Source organism: Tamandua tetradactyla, chromosome 4 (assembly GCF_023851605.1).
Source record: "Tamandua tetradactyla isolate mTamTet1 chromosome 4, mTamTet1.pri, whole genome shotgun sequence".
Taxonomy (NCBI): Eukaryota; Metazoa; Chordata; class Mammalia; order Pilosa; family Myrmecophagidae; genus Tamandua; species Tamandua tetradactyla.
Genome location: NC_135330.1, coordinates 182,398,738 through 182,407,604, shown reverse-complemented (window position 1 = coordinate 182,407,604; position 8,867 = coordinate 182,398,738).

Here is an 8,867-nt window from a genome sequence, read left to right as displayed (position 1 = left end):
TCTCCTGTCAGCTAAGAGCCAAGTGCATCTGGCTGTTGTGCCTGTGTGCGTGCATGTGCGTCCACATGCATGTGTTTATGTGCTTTTGTCTAATGATTAACCAGTTCTGCTATTGTAAGGAAATCATTTGAGAATCTTGGGGCTCAGTGTTCTCAGATATGCTAAAAAGAGTTGAGCTAGATCATCTGCAAGGTAAATTTCTGGCCTGACAATCCTTTGAACTGCACGTGTCCTGGGCCCCTTTGCCCTTGACTCCATTCCACTCCCACCCCCAGTCCTCTCTGCTCTGTGGGCTGTTTGCCAGTCTCCCTTGCCTTCTGCCCACTGCAAGGAGGTGCTGAAAGGAGAGTGGGAGGTGGGAGAAGCCAGGGTATTGCTTCCCCCATCTCTGTATGCTGGGCAGCCTTTCTGGTAGAGCTGCTACCCTGCCATTTCCAGCACCTCGCACAACTCCCTCTGCTTGGTAACTAGAACCCCAGGCTCCTGTAATCCACCTTCTGCTTTTGCCCTTCAGCCTAGAAGCAGTAGAGGTGCCTGTGATTTCCCTTCTCACCAGCCCCTTTGGACTTCTGAGCTCTTCCATCACTTAAGTTAAATTCAAATTCACTCTGTTTTTGAGTATGGCCTGTTTGCCTGTTTGGACCTAACTGGTACACAGTCTTTCCTGATCGGTTTCTCTCATCACACACAAATATTATTTTAATAAATCTTCATAGACACAGATACGTATTTATAGATAAATGCATGTCACCGTATGAGTACACACTGTAGTATAACATATGCCAAGGAGATATCCAGTGCCTTGTAGCACCAGCATTTTATGCCAACTTGTGCTTGAAAACAACAGGCCCCAGGATAAAGTTGGGCTATACGTTACTAAGATAGATTTTGCTGGAATGATGTCTGTGGTAAAGAATGAGAGTGGTGGGAACAACAGCTACCATTTTATCAGGCACCTGTGGGGTTCCCAGCACCATTCTGTGCACTGTGCATACGTTATCTCAGTGAGTCTCCACAACACCTCTCTGAGATTGATTTCATTTTACCACCAGTTTGCACATGAGCAAGCGGATTTCAGAGTGGCTAAGAAACTGCAGCAAGGTCACGTAAGGTTAGACGTGGCAAAGTCAAGGTTTTGATTCAGATATGCCCGATTTCACAAAGCAAATAGTGATGTAATGGGTTGACCTCTCGATAACTGCGTGAGCTCAGGGAGCCTGGCACCTTGTCTGCCACTGCCTTTTCAGCACCCTCACCTTGGCCTTGGCAAAGTGTGCCCTTCACATATAGCAACCTGAGTTTCCATTCCCCTCCTCCTGTCACTGTTTCCCCAACATGCCCTAATCTCAAGCCACACCTAATCCCTTCTTCCGGAATGACCTTATCTCTCACAGACATCTTCAATAAGACCTTCTTAGCCTCCTTCCGTCATGGTCCCTCTGCACCACGTGTTATCTATTTGTATGATAACACGAACCTCTATATACTGTGACATCACGTGAGGCAGGTGTGTGAGGTACGGGTGCCTCCCACTCAATCCCCTGAGTTTCTCAGGATATCCAATCCAGAGCTGACCTGATACCCAGGGACTGACACAGCGTGGTCACAAAACCACCATGTTTGATAACTGTGGGTTGAAAGGATGAGTGAATAAATGAGTGCAATTCTGTATGTGTCTTCATGGTGCATGCGTTTCCAAGGGGAGTCATTATTTCTGAAGCGTGACTTGCATGGCACATGTGCAGCCATCAGCCCCATTTTGCAGATAAAGAAACCAACAGAGAAAAAGTAGGATTCACAAGTGGGCCCACAGCAAAGTCCACAGCAAGACTTAATTCGCCTGGAAGCCGCCGAGGCAGGGACCTGGCATTCAGACCGCCACTTCCACCAACACCCCTCTCAGCCAGCTGCCTCCACAGTAATCGGAGTTATTAGGCAGGAACAAAGGGCCCCATTATCCCGGATTGACATTTTGGGAACATGGACCAAAGCAACAAAAAGTAATATTTCTTAAAATGAACATTAGCTGCCCCTAACAGTCAGCCCGGTGGAACAGTCCAACAAGCTGTTAGCTGTGGCGTGCAGGGCCCCCTGGATGGAGATTACAGGGTTAGGGACGCGCAGCCAATCAAGACATCCGATTGGCTGAACACTCTTAAGTGCTTTATAATTGTGTTTTAGAGGACTGTGGTTTAATGCCAGCCAAGGTTCACTATTTTAAACTGTGTCACACAGTTTAAAAGGACTGCCCGTACGTCCTCCACTTCAACCCTCGCATTATGTAAATTGTTAAGACTGTTATCCAGGGAGTTTGCCTTAGTTGTCGGCTGTTTTAAAATTCCACTTCTCAAAAAGAAAAAAAGTGAGAAAGAAAAGAAAAATATCCCCCCTCCCCCTAAAACAAAGCTACAGCCTCCAGATTTGTGGAAAGAAATAATAACGGAGGCAGCCCAGAGCATCCTGAGAAGCACCCATTAGCCATTCCCAGCAGAGCCATGCTTCATGTGGCTCTGAGATTAGGAATGGCAAAGCAGGTCTGCTAGCTCCCACCTTGCAGCCCTGCTCTTTTCTTGCATTCACGTGGGTTCTTGAAAGATCACTATTTGTGGTTGCACTGAAGCCCTAGAACCCATTCTGGTTTTTCTCCAGAGTAGAGATTTGAAGTCACTTAATTAAGAAACTTGGAACAAGCAGTCCCCATAGAAGGCATAAGGGAATGGCTGCAATGGCCAGATCAGACCATTCATCCTCTCGGCCACTTTAGTGCAGTCATGATCATGTGACCCAACCAACACCAGCGAGGCCCTAAAGCCCAAGGCTCTTGCTGCAACCAGAGGGAAAAAGTCTGTTTCTCCTGGTGTTCCTAAGTAGGCACAATTCAAGCCTTGTGCTGCCAGGGATTGTCTTGCCATTCTAAAAGGAAGGTTTCTGGAGAATGAAGGCAGGAGACAGAAAACCAGGGCCTGAGACTAAAACAGATTCTTCACAACATTGAGTACCTGGATCCATCCATACCTGAAACCAAGACTGATGCTGACATTTGAATATGTATATCTTAAATCTTAAGCCAACCTTTGGGTTGGGTTTTTGTCACTTGCAGCTAAAAGTCTCCTAATTGATATGTGGTCCACTTTTATCCTCACTGAACAGGACCACCCCATCTAGCCCCCAGGGCCATGCCTTCCCTAAAACCCTTTGGTTCTTCTTCACATAGCTGGAATTTCAAAAAATAATTTCGTGAATTCAGAACAAAAAGTGAAAGAAATGCCAATAGTATCTGAGGAGTCGGGTGTCAGGGAAACATAGATAATTGAACTTTGCAGATGATCCCAAAGCCTCAGTCACACCAGCAATTTCCATCCGTTCCACCACCAAGACTTCTGCCAGGCTTGTTAACAAATAGTAACACAGATAGAAAGGCTGGAATTTTACCTTCTGCTGCTGTCCCTTCCACCTGCTGGTCAGGGACAAGGCTCCCAGCCTGAGTGTGAGGCACACGGCCTCAAGAGACAGAAAACAGAACTGATGTATCTTTTGAAGCTGGAGCTGGCAACAAGAAGGTTGCCACAATCTGCTACCCTGAGAATGAGAATTTTCCCTTAATTTGCCCTTTGCCTGCTCTTTTGCCTTGGGGTGCTTGGTCTTGCACAGAGCAAGCCTTCTTGAGAAGAAGCTACAGGGAAATAAGCACTAAGGAGGCCTGTGTTACCGAGTGTGGGCCAAGTCCTGTGGGAAGGATGCAAAGTAATTCTCCTGCTCAGAAGGGTATGCCCTGTGAAGGCCCTGATAGGCAGGCTGTCGGATTTTTCTAGCCTTATCTTCAGGGGAGCAGAGCTTCAATTCCTCAAATGCCTCTTGTGTCGGACCCCGATTGTATCTATACAGTCTTTTGATATTTGTGTCCCACAAACACAAGCAGCAATGAGCATTCCATCTTTTATTTGTTTTCCAGTATTCAACATGTGTTAGATTTGTCGATTGCTTATATATTTTATTCCAGCAGCTGTTCCTGGGCTCAAACTTTGTGGATCACAATGACAGCTTGGGCGGGTGTGATCACAAAGAGGCAGTAGGTTGCTGAGTCCTGTGTTAACAGCGGGGTGGGGAGAGATTTGGGGCTTTCCTGCTGTCCAGACTGACAAAAGAGCTGACGGGGAGAACCTGGCAGTTGGAGATCTGAGGTTTGGGAAGGGAGAGAGGAAGACTGTTGTCTTGAAACCCTTAGAGGAGGCCAGTAAGCAATTACTCCCTCAGGAGCAAATGTGGGGTCCTCAATGAATTACAGGGCCCAGCACCCATGGGGCAAATTATACAATGACTCCAGGTCGTGGTAGGATTCTGCTAATTCCGAGTTTAGAGAGAAGTGTCCAGCCTACAATTCCAGCACCACCCCAGCTCCTTCATTCTGGAGATTCTCTCATTTCCAATCCAATGATGCTCTGGATCCTTTAAGCCTCAGAAAGCCAGGCATAAGGCTTCAACCAGCTGCTGTCCCCATCCCTTCATTCTTTTATCCATGAGTCATAGATAATTTGCCTCCTGGACTCTTGCTTATTTAGTAACATCCACTGATTCACTTAAGAAGCACTTCCTGAATACCATGTGCCAGGCACTGTGCTTGGAGTGTAGAAACATGTAAGCAGGCATTAAACAGGTTATATTTATAGGTATGCAGCACTTAGTTAAGGAAAGTCCACTGACTTTGATCCTTTAACTTATTCTTTCCTTAACTCAGCCAGAACCTTTTTTTTTGTTTTAAAGAAAACTTGAGCATTCTTTCAGCAACGTCCATGCTCCAGTTTTTAGTGAGCCCTCTCTGAATTTTCTTCTTCTAACCTGCTGTTTTATTTAGCTGAGTGAGAGCATAAAATTTCCATGTTCTTACTTACATCTATTTCATCCTTTTCCATCTGACTCCTTGTCATTCAGTTTTCTAGGTAAACGTCACCTTGTCATGAAGGACCTCTCTGGCCGCCCTATCTAAGTGGCATGCCAGTATCGAATCATCCTGTTTTATGGTTACCATAGCACTTAGGCCTGCCTGGTTTTTTCTTTTCTATTTTTTTAAAATTATGTCTTTGGCTCTTCTGTCTTCTCTTGCACGACTGTCAGCTCCAAGACAGCAAGGGCATTGTGGGTTTCCCACTCACATGAGAGCTCTGGATGTGCTGACTGAATGGCTTCTGCATGGGGAGTGGTGCCTAGGCCTGGGTGTAAAAGCCTAAGACCAACAGACAGAAAGCAGGATTGATGGATTTGTATCCACTCTGGGTACCCCCAATGTAGGCTCTTAAGCAGGGGTGTGGGTGGGCAATTAGACCCCACCTCCAAGCCCAGCGCTGCTGGCACAGCTGTGTGCATGGATGCTGTGCCATGGGCGTACTTGTGTGTGCATGCATGCTGTGCTGTGTGTGTGCGTGGATGCTGTGCCATGGCTGTGTGTGGACTCTGTGCCGTGTGTGTGTGTGGATGCTGTGCCATGGGTATGTGTGGATGCTGTGCCATGGGTATGCATGTGTGTGCGTGGATGCTGTGCCATGGGTGTACTTGTGTGTGCATGCATGCTGTGCTGTGTGTGTGTGTGAATGCTGTGCCATGGGTATGTGTGGATGCTGTGCCATGGGTATGCATGTGTGTGCCTGGATGCTGTGCCATGGGTGTGCATGGACTCTGTGCCATGGGTGTGCATGGACACTGTGTCATGAGTGTGCATGGACACTGTGCTCAGCCGCTCATTTTTCCCATCTGTGTAATAAGCACCCTGGGAATCATCCTGGGAATTAAATGTGTGGTACAAGAGGTTATGGAGAGCTGAGAGAGAAAATGTGCAGGGTCCTAACAAAAAGAAACTAGAAATACAAATATTCTCTTCAAGAATTTGAAACATGTAGATTTAAATAAACATATGTACCAGGTGTATCTGGCCCTTGGCACTCTGCCAGCCTGATTATTGTTACATAGTTACGCTTGATAGTGTGTAATGAATAACCATTTACTGTCTACTCTGGTGATAACCAAGTCATAATCCTAGAGCCATGTATACATTCTATGGCTTTTAAATGAGCCTGTATAGTTTTAAAAATACATGTGAATTATATAATAATTATAAATAGTAATACAATTTAATTATCTGAGATTAGATTAAGCCCTAAAACACATATGAACATTGTTCATGAGGAAATATCTCCCCCCATAGCTTCACATAGTACTTTGGACACTGTTTCTCAGTTTGTTCAACTACATATCCACAGGGTATACAAGAGAAATATAAACTCTAGACCTTGTTCTACATGAACTTAAAATCAAAATTGAAAAAAAAATAACCTTTCACATGAAAGAGGCAGCAAAGAATACTTGAGATCACATCACCATGTACTGTCTGGAACTACACAAAGAGTAGTCAGGAAAGAGTGGCCCTTGAGTTGGGCCAGCCTTGGATAAGAAGGGAAGCTGGGGATTTCGAAAGTGGAGCGCAACCAGAGGCTATGTATGGAAGGCAGCATGAATACAAGGCAGAATGAAGAGACTACAGCTGAAGGTCTGGAAGATGGGCGGATGTCAAAACAGCCTAACTGAGGCCAGGAAATAGCAGGGCACAGTAACCTTGATGTGCCTGAGCTCTTTTGTCTAGGTCTGATTGGGCTTGGGTCTGGATAATCTATATTTACGTGCTTGTGTCCACGTCATCTTTCTCTGCTGGTGCAGCCAATTGGGTACCTGTGGGTATGAGGGACAAGAAAAGTGTGGATCAATGAAATCACCAAATCATTCATTTCAAGCGTTATTTCTATCTAAATTTCTTCTGGTTCTCCTATGGATCCGTACAACTCATCCTATTGAGTTGATAAGTTTTACCACCCTTCCCTTCCTTTTCCTATTGTCGTGTAGAGTTAGTGTTCAGTGAAATTAAAGAAACAAAACGTGGCAGTTGGAGAAGTCAGAAAAGTAGGAACCAAGCTTGCCTCGCTTCCAAATCATGAGCAAACTCCTCATAATCCTTATTCGATGTCTCATGTGGAGCCAACCTCATAGCCCAGTACGCAGGGCTGATCCTGATACAGAGTAATTGGCCAGAATGCATGAGGCCGAAAAGACTGAAGAAGACTGCATGAGATCAAGACTGCATGAGATCTCCCAAACTGCTCAGTGTGTGATAAAGATCTCAGCAGCCCCTTTTTGCCCATTGAACCTGGAAATCTCCCAGGAATCCTCTTCTGGGGATGTGAGGGAGCCAATGCTGGGTCCCTATGAGGTGAAGCACCTCACTTAGGACTGATGCCAAAGATTCTGAGTATGTCCCCTCCTTTCTTTGTGACTCTCTGCATAGCCCAGGAGAAAAAGCTCTCAGTAAATGTGTTTATTGTGACTGTTAATAATAATACTTATATCAATTGGACTCTGGCAGAAAACAAAATTCACCCAGATGGTTTAAAAAGATTTTAATGGTAGCCTCTTATAGGGGATGTTGGGGGAGGGCAGACTTAGGGGAAATTTCAAGGAATGTTGACTTGCCCAGAGACTGGCAACAGTCACCTACTTTACATGCCACTAAAAAAGAAAAAAAAAATACTACTGATTCAACAAGATCCTAGTGCGTCAGTATCACTTAGAATGTTTATTTTATACTTATTAAGAGAGTCCTTTTTATACCTATTTAGACATAAAAGTGAAAAAACCTGAGTGGCTGTGACCAAGCATGTCCATATCCATTTACATTATTCCTGCCACTTAGGCAGCAACGATTATTATAAGATAATAAAACATCATAGTTTGCAAAGAACATCTTACTCATTAAGGCTGGTGAGATATGGCATCTGGAATTGGATTAACTGGATACATCAGGTCTGTCTGCTTTAGCCAGCACCCTTCCCAGTAGGGGTGGGGTGGTTATGAACCCAGATGGATAGATCTGCATAAAGCTAACCTCTCTGCGGTTATGGAGATGATGCTAACACTTACCTCCTATGCTTGTTGAGAAGATTAAATATGTTATTCATGTAATTGTGGAGAACAATACCAGCCACCAAGTAAGCATTCAGGAAAAAACTATAATTATTGGGGTTTTTGTTTTTTTTTTGTTTTTTTGTTCTTTGTTTTTTGGCGGGTGCATGGTCTGGGAATCGAACCTGGGTCTCCTGCATGGAAGGCAGGCATTCTAACCACTGAACTACCCGTGCACCCTAATTATTGGTTTTTTATAAATTTCTTCCTCCCTTTTGAATTGCCACCTTACTTCCATTTGTTCTTTTCTTAAAAAATAAGAAACAAACTTCTCTTCCTAGTTTTGCTCTGGAGTGGTCTTAGGCTAATTTTCTAGGGAAGCAATTAATAGACTTTAAGCAGAATACCTGGGAATGAGCATTGGTAGCTAGGAAAGAAATATATGTTTGGTCTTATCTAACTGTGGTTCTCTATGCAAAATAAGTAAAGAAGGTAGAGGACCTCTCTTGCTGAACAAGCTTCTGCCCACATGCATTGCCCAAGTAGCAGGACACCTAACAGGCAGAGGTGGTGTGTGTACATAGCAATTATGGGCATTCACTGGGCTGGAGTTCTTATCTGACCTTAGCACTTTCCTGCTCTATGACCTTGGACATAAAGTGTCACTTCCTTGGATTTCCATGTCAACATTGCAGAACAGGAAATTGCTTTATTATTATGCTAAATTGCCACGTTGTTTCCATATGAGGAATGGTTAATGAAAATGATTGCACTGTTACATGCAGAAAACAAAGTGCTAAAAAATTGCTGTTTTAGTTAACAGCTGACATAATTTGTGCTGTTATTAGGGACAATTTGTGACTTTTTAAAAGTCTAGTGGGTCCAAATGTCAAATGAGGAAAACATTAGTTAAAACATCCAAGAGT